Source organism: Hemicordylus capensis, chromosome 1 (assembly GCF_027244095.1).
Source record: "Hemicordylus capensis ecotype Gifberg chromosome 1, rHemCap1.1.pri, whole genome shotgun sequence".
Taxonomy (NCBI): domain Eukaryota; kingdom Metazoa; phylum Chordata; class Lepidosauria; order Squamata; family Cordylidae; genus Hemicordylus; species Hemicordylus capensis.
The window spans coordinates 288,179,905-288,192,297 of NC_069657.1; the positions used below are offsets into that span (position 1 = coordinate 288,179,905).

At 42.5% G+C, this 12,393-nt stretch overlaps 1 long non-coding RNA gene across 1 annotated transcript in view; it reads right to left on the reverse strand.

Moving 5' to 3' along the window:
- Positions 1-954: 954 nt before the first annotated feature.
- Positions 955-12,393, reverse strand: part of LOC128340647 (uncharacterized) — a 94,445-nt gene continuing 83,006 nt past the window's right edge. Inside the window, exon 2 of the long non-coding RNA XR_008313854.1 lies at positions 955-1,777. This is a non-coding gene — a long non-coding RNA (uncharacterized LOC128340647). The remainder of the gene's footprint in view (positions 1,778-12,393) is intronic.

The following is a 12,393-nucleotide window of genomic DNA, read 5'->3' on the forward strand; positions in this document are numbered from 1 at the left end:
TAGAGGTGAAGGGACCTCCTGTTTCCTGTTGTGTCTGAATTCAGCATCTGTTTCCTGTCCAGAGTATTGTCAATAGTGAACTAAGGAGAAGGAGAAAGACAAGACCACAGAACCCCAAAATACAAAAGGAGAGGCAGATCTTAAGCTGGTGCTAACCATATATAATCTTTATTATACGAAGATTGGCTGCTGTATTTTGACCAGTAGTCTTCCTCCACAAATGGCATGTCTTAAAGGTTAGGCATAAAAATGAATGCAAAGTGCTACATGTAAACAATGAGCCCCCTTGGGGACCTGTAAATCTTAAAGCCAGCATGACTAATAGCTATTGATGTGTCAAGATGGCTATGTTGATCATTTTTATCTGGGGGATGGATTTGGAGGATTGACTGGATTTTTCTTTAGCAACATCAAGATTTCTTGCAACAGAAGAACTTTGGGCAATTCTTTTCCCTTCCTCCTGTAATCTTATGTGCTGCTCTGGATAATTGTGTTCTGTTTTTAAGTGTCTGTTAATTCAAGGACATTAATATTTCATTCCTTTTATCCTAATAAGCTACAACAGTCATCTTAGTCGGGAACTCTGCACTTAACTGCATTATTTGCATACTTGGCAAAACAAGTAGAATTGTACTGCTTTAATTTCAGCATGTCTGGTGAACTAATTACCCATTCAGCTTTCCCTGTTCAACAAATCTAGCTTATTACAGTGTGCAAAAAATGTAAAACCAGTGGTAAAGAGAAAGCTGTGTCTTAAGCTTGTGCTCTTTAAATTCATTGTGCCTCATTACATTTCAACTATCTAAGAATTAAATATCGGATGAGACAGAACTGACATTTTGAGATACACGAGTCTTCTTCACTGCAAAATGCTAAATATTTCATAGCTCAGTAAAATTTTACTAGTAATTTCCATATTGTACTAAGACACTAGAAAGAAACAGGTTGGAAGGAAGAGGAAATCAAGGAAAAGTTTATTTATTTATGTATCTATTCAGCATAACTGAAATGTTTTAGTGCATTGATTCATGAAATTCAGCATACTGAGCAATTCAGCATACTACTACAATGTGAGATGTGGTTCTCACCTAAACTTATTATAGTCCAGGTCTTCACAGCTTATAACATTTTGTAAAATTGTGTGTTAAGCACACAGATCACCTAGAGCCATCTGGCTGAGGTGGTATACAAATCAAATCAATACAAATATAAAATAAAATAAACATATACTGTCGAATTAGTTAGATATGTGGTACAAATCAAGTATGGAGGTCCACCAGGAGCTTGATTTCCGCCCAGGACTGCAAAAACAGAAAAGTTGTCAAGCACTTGGCAGGTCACAGTACATGGTAGGTGTGCTTGTTTATGTCTTTCATAGTCCTAAATAACTTCAAGATACAGCATGTTGTCATCAGTGACAATTTCTTAAGGAGTCTGGAAATGATAAAATATCATAAGCTTACGGCAGTCTTGAAGGGGATCTTGAACTAAAGAATGGCTCTTTCATTAAGTCATTTTGAGGACTTATCTCATGCAGAAAAGTCAGCCAGTCAAGTCAGTCAGTCTTTATTTTGGTCTTTGACCAATCACGCAGAAAAGCAACTACACAAAGAAATAAGTTTGCTGGATGACTTCAGATGTGATGAAAACTTTGCTCCTTCCCCTTCCGCCCCACTTCTTGAACAGGTAACTCTGTGCCATAACTTTTATTCATGTTTGCTGTGTTGGTGGATGAAGAGGAATCTTTATGAGTGCTTGGATGACGGAGTGGTCAAAACTGGTGAATAAGGCTGGATGTTTAATGTTGAATACAGAGTAAGGTAGCATCCAAAAGCACAAAATCATTGAGAAAACTGCATAATCAAATACACATTTTATGAACAGTTTAGGTACATTGCACATATTTATTTCTATTCATATACATTTTGATACTCATTTATAGTCGCAGTCAGTCGGGTTATAGGCATACAAATAACAGCTCTGTTAATAACAGCCAGCATGTTGTAGCTAAGTTATAGACCTCTACGGTAGACCTCTTCAGAAGGCCTTGGCATTAAAACCCCTTGTGGCTGAGCAAGTTATTATGAAGTCTTCACCTACATTTTGAATATATTACATGGAAGTATGCTCTCCTGATCACATACACGAGTAAAAAGTGTGTATTCACTTTGAATTACTATCTTCCATTACGGGAGTTCTGACTTCTGTGTCCTCTGGAAAGTCAGAAATATTTCAGCAGTGACATAAATAAGAAATGTTGCTTTTGTCAGTAAAACTGCTATATAGAGATATAAGTAAGTTCTCTTTCTATATTCTCCTGAATATATTGGTAGAATTACAAGTTATGAGAGAAACATTTGAGTTTTAAACACTGAAACACCAGGGGCCCAAGGGGCATTTGTAGGGGACAATAGGTACAGAAGGGGTTTTTATTTATTTATTATGGAGCCAGCGTGGTGTAGTGGTTAGAGTGCTGGACTAGGACCGGGGAGACCCGAGTTCAAATCCCCATTCAGCCATAAAACTAGCTGGGTGACTCTGGGCCAGTCACTTCTCTCTCAGCCTAACCTACTTCACAGGGTTGTTGTGAAAGAGAAACTCAAGTATGTAGTACACCGCTCTGGGCTCCTTGGAGGAAGAGCGGGATATAAATGTAAAATAATAATAATAATAATAATAATAATAATAATTTCACGTTGTTGGATGTGTAGGGGGCATGACCAAGCAACTTGGGAAGCATAGCTTACAAAACTGACTATAAGCATGCCACAGACAGAAAGCAGAAAACAAAGTGCATGGATGCACACACGGGAGACCACACCCCCAGTATGTCACAGATGAAAACAGGGATACATCTGTAGTAAGCAATTCTCATACAAAGGATTACTGCCTAGGCAGTCCCACTCACTATTACACATTGCTCACAGGATTCCACCTGCCATGTTCTGGGCCTTAGTGCCTTAGTGTTGTGCACCCATCTCCATTCAGGTGCACTAGAGACTACTCACCCACTGGGAGAGTTCCAAGATACTCTGGGGTGGTTGCTGAATCCTGAAGAATGAAAATGCTAGCAACTCACATGAAAAAAAAATATTTGAACAAGGCATCCCTAAGAGGCAAAAATGGGGCAAAAATAAGGCCAGTGATTTACCAGGGATAGAGTCCAGATAATAGAGACGGTTGGGACCTATGCATTAAATAGTAAAACAATATAACAATTGCCAGCATGGTGTAGTGGTTAGAGTGCTGGACTAGGACCGGGGAGACCCGAGTTCAAATCCCCATTCAGCCATGATACTTGCTGGGTGACTCTGGGCCAGTCACTTCTCTCTCAACCTAACCTACTTCACAGGGTTGTTGTGGGAGAAACTTAAGTATGTAGTACACCGCTCTGGGCTCCTTGGAGGAAGAGCGGGATATAAAATGTAAAAATAATCATAATCATAATCATAATAAAGCAGTGCGGCAGACCAACAGCATCTAAAATAGCACTGCACAGACTCTACAGGCTGAATTTAATGGCAGAAGACTATCAGAGAAGATAGGCTGCATTCACATGTAATGCCCCTCCCTCGGCTCTCCTGCCCAAATTCGGATGTCCAGGAGAGCAGTCTCTCTGCAGTCAGTGAGACTGCAGCACCCCTAGCACCCCCAATCAGTGAGACTGCAGAGAGGTTGGGGAGCTGGCTGTATGGGCTTCCTTCTTTACTGAAGGACAGTCCACACAGCCAATCATGCCAGAGCTGAGGGAGGATCGTTCTCTTTCAACTCTGGTCCCAGGCCCAGCAGCCTGCAGATCTGCATAGGAATGTATCGCAGGCTGCCTGGAACCTCAGGTTGCAGCCTTGAAGCTCACTACAACCCAAGGGTTCAGGTTTGAGTTCCAATCCAGAACCCTCAATTTTGTTGCCACGCCTGACTCCAGTCCCCCACATTTGGACGTAATGTCTGAAGAACCGCAGGCCTATTCAATTGCGGTTCTGTGTTACGTGTGAATGTGGCCATATTCTTCCTTCCACCTAGGGATGGAATCCCATAATCTGGGCACAATTACTGACAAGCTCTTTCTTCTCCTCAATTCACCTAATGCGCAGCAGGAATTGCCGTCTCTCATAGAACACTTCAACTCTGCCTCCTTCTCCTGCTGTTTTAGTCCGTGTTGTCCATCAGCTGAGCTCCAACGGGTATAGTGGTTGGATCAGGGATTCTCAATGTTGGGTCCCCATATGTTATTGGACTTCAACTCCCAAAATCCCCAGCCCCAGTTGTCTTTTGTTGGGGATTATGGGAGTCGAAGTCCATTAACATCTGGGGACCCAACGTTGAAAATCCCTGGGTTAGATGATTGGACTAAGACCAGGGAGACCTGAGTAGTGGTGGTCGGTGAGGGCAGCCTGGGGGTGCTGTGAGAGGTGTCTATAAAAAGTGATTACTGGAGGTATTGCCAGCACCTGCAAGCCACCGTGAGCAGCTGCACCCCACCTGGCATCCCATGTAGTAGTTGCCACAGCTCCAGCACACACCTTCCCTCTGTGCATGTGCAGAGGCCATTTGTGTGGTCAGCAACATCATGCCGACCATGTGAATGGGCTCCAAACATGTGCAAGGCCAGGTATGTGCTGGAGGTGCGGCAGCTGCTGTACAGGTTGCCAGGTGGGGCACGGCTCCTCATGGCAGCTTGCAGGTGACAGTGGTACTGCCGGTAATCACTTTTAAAAGGAGAGCCCTTAAAACCTATCTGTTTGCCTGGCCTTCCAGGGTTTTTAAACTGTTGTAAACTGTTTTAAATTGTTTTAAATGTTTGCCCTGGTTTTCCAGGGTTTTTAACTGTTTGAATGTTTAATTGGTTTAATTGTGTTTTTATTGTTTTGAATTTAATTGTTAACTGGTTTTAATTGTTTTTATTCTGTTGTAAACCGCCATGAGCCATTTTGGAAGGGCGGTATATAAATCTCCCTCCTGTGCCACTGCCAGACTTTCCCTCACCATACCCTTCCCGCTGCTTCATCACACTGACATTGGGGGTATGGCTGGTCCTGGGAATTAATGTGTGGCAGCCCCCTCACCCTTTCCAGCTGGTGAAGTGTGTGCATTGCGGGCTGCATGCTTCTTTTCTCTCTCATGAGGTAGAAAGGAAACATCTAGTCAGCGAGCAGGCACTTTGTGGGCTGGAGCGAGCGAGGGGGCCACTGTGCATTCCTTCCCAGTGCTGGCCACCCTCCCTGCATTGGTTGATGACACAGGGAGAGGATGCGGCTGGTGTCCATTAGGGTGCCCTGCCTCAAAAAGGATGGGGGAATATCAGTGGGGTAGGAGTACGGGGCCAGGCAACAGGCCCCAAGGTGTTTTAGGCTCCCACATCCAAGAATATCCCCCCACCCCATTATCCCTCACAGAGTTGCTGTGAGGTTAAAGGTAACCAAGTACACCACTTCGGGCTCCTTGGGGGAAGAGTGGGGAACAAATGTAAGAATGAATGAATTAATAAATAAAGAGATCCTAAAGGTAAAGGTAAAGGTAAAGTGTGCCGTTGAGTCGGTGTCGACTCCTGGCAACCGCAGAGCCATGTGGTTATCTTTGGTAGAATACAGGCGGGGTTTACTATTGTCATTTCCCATGCAGTATGAGATGATGCCTTTCAGCAGCTTTCCTATATTGCTGCTGCCCTATATAGGTGTTTTTCATAGTCTGGGAAACATACCAGCGGGGATTTGAACCGGCAACGTCTGGCTTGGTACTCAAGTCATTTCCCTGCTGCACCATTAGGTGGCTCCAAAGTGATCCTACCTTGTGAAAAAGCAACCATGGAACACTCTTACTTCCTGCCTGCTAACTTTGCTTTGGAAGTGCCCTCTGACCCCAGATTCATGGTGTGGCAACACAAGCTTGTCGAGAGAATGAGTGTTTCTGTTCTAGGCAGTCTTTGAATCAGCAATGTCATTACTGCTCTTAACAGTTTTGATATTCACTATATGTGCCACACACAATACATTATAAAAAGTGTTTTTCTATCCGTAAAAAAATAGCACAACCAAACCACACCCAAGGTGGGCCCTAGATTTGGGTGAGTTTAGAGTTTTACGAAATGGTGGGAAATACTGAGGAAGGGAAAGGAACACGAATAAAGGAACACACCAGCTCTCTTGAGAGAAATCTGAAGACCAGTGTATGTGGTTTAATATTATGTATAATTATTGATTCTTTACATTGATGCTTTACATGGTAATAATTTTTTTAGTCACATTCACTGAGCCAAAAAAAAAAAAAAAGAATTTTGGATTTTAAAAATAAGAATGTGATCCTACTTAGTTATGACTGCATCATGCCCCAAATAAATAATAAATAAAATAGAGAAGCTTGAATATGGCATTGCAAGTCTTTTTTTCTGCATCACCTCCACTGAATCACCTCTTTTCACCTCTGCTTACAACCAGTTCCACCTTAATGACATCTTCAAAAATCTTCCATCAACCTTCATAATCTTCTCCCACCCACATCCTATCCATCTTGTGTGGATAATAATTAATAATTGGGGCTGTATTTAGGAAACTTCCGTGTTCTTTATATAGCATAGCACATTAGTAGAGCTAAATCAGTGTTGAGTAGTAACCATTTTTTCTGTTTTAGCAGCACCAGCAACAGAATATGTCATGTTTAGGATGTGATAACAGTGAAAATTCCAGATAAGAGAAGCTTCATTCTTTGAATAGCAGGCAAGGAAAACAAACCATCATAGGAACATAGGAAGCTGCCATATACTGAGTCAGACCATTGGTCTATCTAACTCAGTATTGTCTACACAGACTGGCAGGGGCTTCTCCAAAGTTGCAGGCAGGAATCTCTCTCAGCCCTATCAAGCGGCTTCATCCCCTGAGGGGAATACGTATCTTACAGTATTCTCAAGTGGTTCCCCATTCAAATGAGATGATGCCTTTCAGCAGCTTTCCTATATTGCTGCTGCCCTATATAGGTGTTTTTCATAGTCTGGGAAACATACCAGCGGGAATTTGAATCGGCAACGTCTGGCTTGGTAGTCAGGTCACTGACTACCAAGCTGAACCCTGCTTAGCTAGGGGGACAAGTCATGCTTGCTACCACAAGGCCAGCTCTCCTCTCTTGAATAGAACAAAGGCCAAATCTTAAGCATTTCTACAGAAGACCCCTGCTAAGTGAGCAAAGAAACACTTCTTAATGTGATGATAAGAGACATAGGAAGCTGCCATATACCAAGTCAGACTATTAATCCATGTAACTCAGTACTGTCTACATGTACTGGCAGCGGCTTCTCCAAGGTTACAGGCAGGTATCTCTCTTAGCCCTATCTTGGAAAAGCCAGGGAGGGAACTTGGAACCTAGATGATCTTCCTGGAGCAGCTCCATCCCCTAAGGAGAATATCTTGCAGTGCTCACACATCAAGTCTCCCATTCATATGCAACCAGGGCAGACCCTGCTTAGCTAAGGGGACAAGTCATGCTTGCTACCACAAGACCAGCTCTCCTCCCTCAAAGAATAAATATGAAAAGTTTGTTTCCTATTTTTTAATAGCATGAACATGTACAACAACAAGTAAGTCTGTTCTTCCCAGTTCAGGTTTTTTATTTTCAGTTATGCTGAGTTGTCACATAAGCCCTTTTCGTAAGTTATTCTCTCCACTTTCACTGAATGGGAGGAGGAAAACAGGGCCATGCTGGGAAGCATGCATTGTATTTGTCTGGAGAGGGCAGCAGAGGAAGGCCCTGAAAAAGTTGCTCTGCCACCCAAGACTATGGCACAAGATGATTAGCACAGGGCTCTTATGTAGGATGTCCAGGTGCACATCACCAAAGAAGAAGCTAAAAGGGACATAAATAGAAAATCTGCTTGCGCTAATTTTATAAAATGCGCATATATATATATATATATATATATATATATATATATATATATAACACATACATATATACACACACACACAACTCTTGAATACTTTCTTATGAAGAAATGTTGGCTTACTGCTTTAAAAAACACCCCACAAGTGCATAATATATGTATTATGCATATATTATGCATAATACATATATAAGCTCCATGAACATTAGCTGACCATTCTTTCTGGCTCTGGTTGGAAGAAGGCAAGACACACACACACACACACACACACACACACAGGCCTATAATTTGGCTAATGCACCATCTAAAAGTTATCTCTGGTTTTGCGAATACAAAGAGAGTCTCTTTACTTCTGCCTTCTGACTTGTAGGGATCCTGTGTATTCCACTTAGTGCTGGAAACAGATCCAAATGACTACGACAAGACTACGAAGTCTCTCTGAACATTATGCTATATGTACACACAAGTATCTGTACATATGTACATGTTTTTGAGAAAATGAAGATACATGCATACATGCATTTTAAAGGTGAATCTGGTTAAAGGCTCCCTCAAATGCAGCATACAATAGGATGAGTATTGCTATACAGGTGTCAAACATAATGTGTTAATAACGGTGTGTGCGTACAGATCTGCATTTTATTTTTATTTATTTGTCACATTTATAAGAACATAAGAACCTAAGAACAACCCTGCTGGATCAGGCCCAAGGCCCATCAAGTCCAGCATCCCGTTTCACACAGTAGCCCACCAGATGCCACTGGTAGCCTACAGGCAGGAGTTGAGAGCATGTCTTCCCTGCTGCTGTTACTCCCCTGCAACTAGTACTCAGAGGCATCCTTCCTTTGAGGCTGGAGGTGGTCTATATACCACCCTATATTTTATATACCACCCTATATAAAATCTCAGGGCAGTTTACAGTGTATGTGTGCTGTGTATGTCTATGCTGAACACAGATTGTGCATTCTTTGAACAGAACATGTGAATAGGGCTTAAAAATAGGGGTCAAATATCACATTCATCTCTGGTATATGGCATGGTATTCACCATAATTCCTTTAAATATAAAAACAGAGGAATGTAAACACAGAGACATGTAAAAACAATTGGTAAAAACCATGCCATATTTGAAGGTGAAATATCCAGTGGATTTATGCACAGACATATATTTTAGCTATTCACCTAACAACATGATATGCATATTTACGCTGAGGTAAATTCTACTGCATTGAATGGATCTTGTTCCCAATTAAGGTTGAAATCCTATAGGCATTTCTTTAGAAGTAAGCCTCACTAGACATAAAGACCCAGAAGTACTCTAACCCCCAGACCTTGGGGACCTGGTCTGGTCCTTCAAGATCTGGGGGTACCTCCAAATGGTTGGGGCCGGGGCCCTCTGGCTGCCACCCTGCTTGTGGCGATCTCTCAACTGCTCAGGCATACCTCGCAGTTGGGAAGAGACGCTGGCCTGAACAGACGGGCCCCCAGCCCAGTATTGCTCCAGCCCATGCCGCTGCTGGGGTGCGGGGGGTGGGGGGAGAAGGACTGCTTTGCTACCCACTGGAGTCACCCCTAGGTACATAGGGACATAGGAAGCTGCCATATACTGAGTCAGACCATTGGGCTATCTAGCTCAGTATTGTCTTCACAGACTGGCAGCGGCTTCTCCAAGGTTGCAGGCAGGAATCTCTCTCAGCCCTATCTTGGAGATGCCAAGGAGGGAACTTGAAACCTTCTGCTCTTCCCAGAGCAGCTCCATCCCCTGAGGGGAATATCTTACAGTGCTCACACTTCTAGTCTCTCATCCATATGCAACCAGGGTGAACCCTGCTTAGCTAAGGGGACAAATCATGCTTGCTACCACAAGACCAGTATAACTGTTGCTGTGAGTCATATATGTAGGAGACTTCAATTGCTTCTCTCTAGAAAACCAGTAAAGTGGAAAGTTTAGAGACTTCAAAGATCTATTATTGTAGAGAGGAGAATCATTAATCACTAACCCAGCATCTAAATACCATACAAAACAAGTATTATTAAAGTTAATCTTGTTCGCATAAATCTTTAAAAATTCAAAGCATAGTACACATATGACTTCACCATTTAATTATATACATAAGGTAGATAATAATGTCATATGGTAATCTCATGCAGTTTTAACAACTCACTTATCAATGATTTTATGGTTAATTAGGCTTCTCAATGAGCAGCTAGCTGTTTGGTAAGGTCAATGGAAAACTTTATAGAGCCAAACTGACTGAATCCAGACTACATAAGAAGGTGGAAGACTCATTTCGTTAAATGCAGGTCTGTCCCATTCATGCACAAAGTAAGAAAGTGGGATGCATTTTAAAGATACAAAGGGATTCAACAAACTCTAGCTGAAGTCCGTCCCCAGAGATGTTTTTCTCTTATCAGATTCACAAATCTTACCAGATTTATCCACCCCAATTCAAGATGGCGGACACATAAGGATTTGAGGTGCAAGTGGGCTAACTTGTGAACCATCTAATCGATTTGAACCAAATTTGCTACAGCTGTTGGGACACATAGGGACACCTCAATGGGGTAGTTTTTAATAATGTCATCCACCCTGATTCAAGATTACGGACACATGAACATTTGAGGTACAAGTCAGCTAACTTGTGGACTGTCTTACTGATTTGAACCAAATTTGGTACAATTGTAGTGAGTGACACATAGGGATACCTCAATGGCATTGTGATGATGTCATCCATCCCAATTCAAGATGGTGGACATGTACTAAATGTTTGAGGCACAAGTGGACTAACTCGTAAACTGCCTGATTTGAACCAAATTTTCTACAGCTGTAGGGACACATAGGGACACTTCAACGGTGTCATCCACCCTGATTCAAGATAGTGGACACATAGACATCTGAGCTGCAAGTGGGCTAACTTGTGAACCACCTAACCGATTTGAACCAAATGTGCTACAGTTGTGACAGGAAGTTGGGAACAACTCTATGTTCCTACTGTGAGTGACACTTAGAAACACCTCAGTGGCATAGTTTGTGATGATGCCATCCATCTCCATTCAAGATGGCTGGCATGTGAACATGAGAGGAGAGCTGGTCTTGTGGTAGCAAGCATGACTTGTCCCCTTAGCTAAGCAGGGTCTGCCCTGGTTGCATATGAATGGGAGACTTGATGTGTGAGCACTGCAAGATATTCTCCTTAGGGGATGGAGCTGCTCCAGGAAGATCATCTAGGTTCCAAGTTCCCTCCCTGGCTTCTCCAAGATAGGGCTGAGAGAGATTCCTGCCTGCAACCTTGGAGAAGCCGCTGCCAGGCTGTGAAGACAATACTGAGCTAGATAGACTAATGGTCTGACTCAGTATATGGCAGTTTCCTATGTTCCTATGTTTAAGGCTGAAGTGGGCTAACTTGTGAAGATGGGCAATTGTCAATTAAGATTATTGAAAGGAAAGTAAGCAGATTAGTTCTTACCAGAACAGCTTGTTGCTATTAAGATAATTTCTTTTCTTGGCAGAAAACCCCAAAGTTAGGAGTTTGGGGGGGGGGGGATTAAGCAGCTTGCTTTAACTTTAGTTAACATTTGTATTTCGACAAACACATATAATGAAAAAGAAAGTTACAAAATAATGGATTGTGTCTTAACCTCAGCAGGATATCTTCAATCTGTTACATTTGAAAGATCTATTGTTTACAGACAAATGGCTGCATATGGTTTTAAACTGCTGAAAACCACCTGGGACCACACAACAGTCAGCTGGTAAATGTATTTGAAGTTGCCAACACTTCACATTTGGAATACAAACAAGATGGATAATTTGGGTCATGATTTTTAGTGCACACTAATGGTTCTATCTAGGGATGAATCCAAAAAAGAATGTGCACAAATGCACATCCTTTTTTGGATTCATCCCTAGGTAGAACCATTAGTGTGCACTAAAATCATGACCCAACTTATCCATCTTGTTTGTATTCCAAATGTGAAGTGTTGGTAACTTCAGATACATTTACCAGCTGAGTGTTGTGTGGTCCCAGGTGGTTTTCAGCAGTGTAAAACCATATGCAGCCATTTGTCTGTAAACAGTACATCTTCAAAGGGATGAATGAACCAAAAATAGCAATTTGGCTCAAATTCGCTAATGCTTGTAAAGAGGAATCTGGTGAGGATTCCCCTTTACAAGTACAGGGGTGGGGAACCCTAGCAATGTAGGGGTGGTTGGGTGGAGGCGGCAGGAGAAAGGTAGTTAGATGCTTACCCGGCTGACGCTTGCCACTGCTTGCCACTGCTTTCTTAATCTCATAAACAAATTGATCTATAGTTTTTGTGGTACATTGCACGGCCTCAAGCATGTGCTCTACTTTCTTTAGGAAGCCACCCGCATGGCAGCAGAGTGGTTCTGGCCTCTGCAGATGCACGGACATCATTTGCATTGTTTCTCTGCATGCATGGATGCCAGAGTGCTCCACTGCCGTGTGGGTGGCTTCCTAAAGTAGGCAGAGCACGCACTTGGGGCTGCACCAGAGGGGGGAG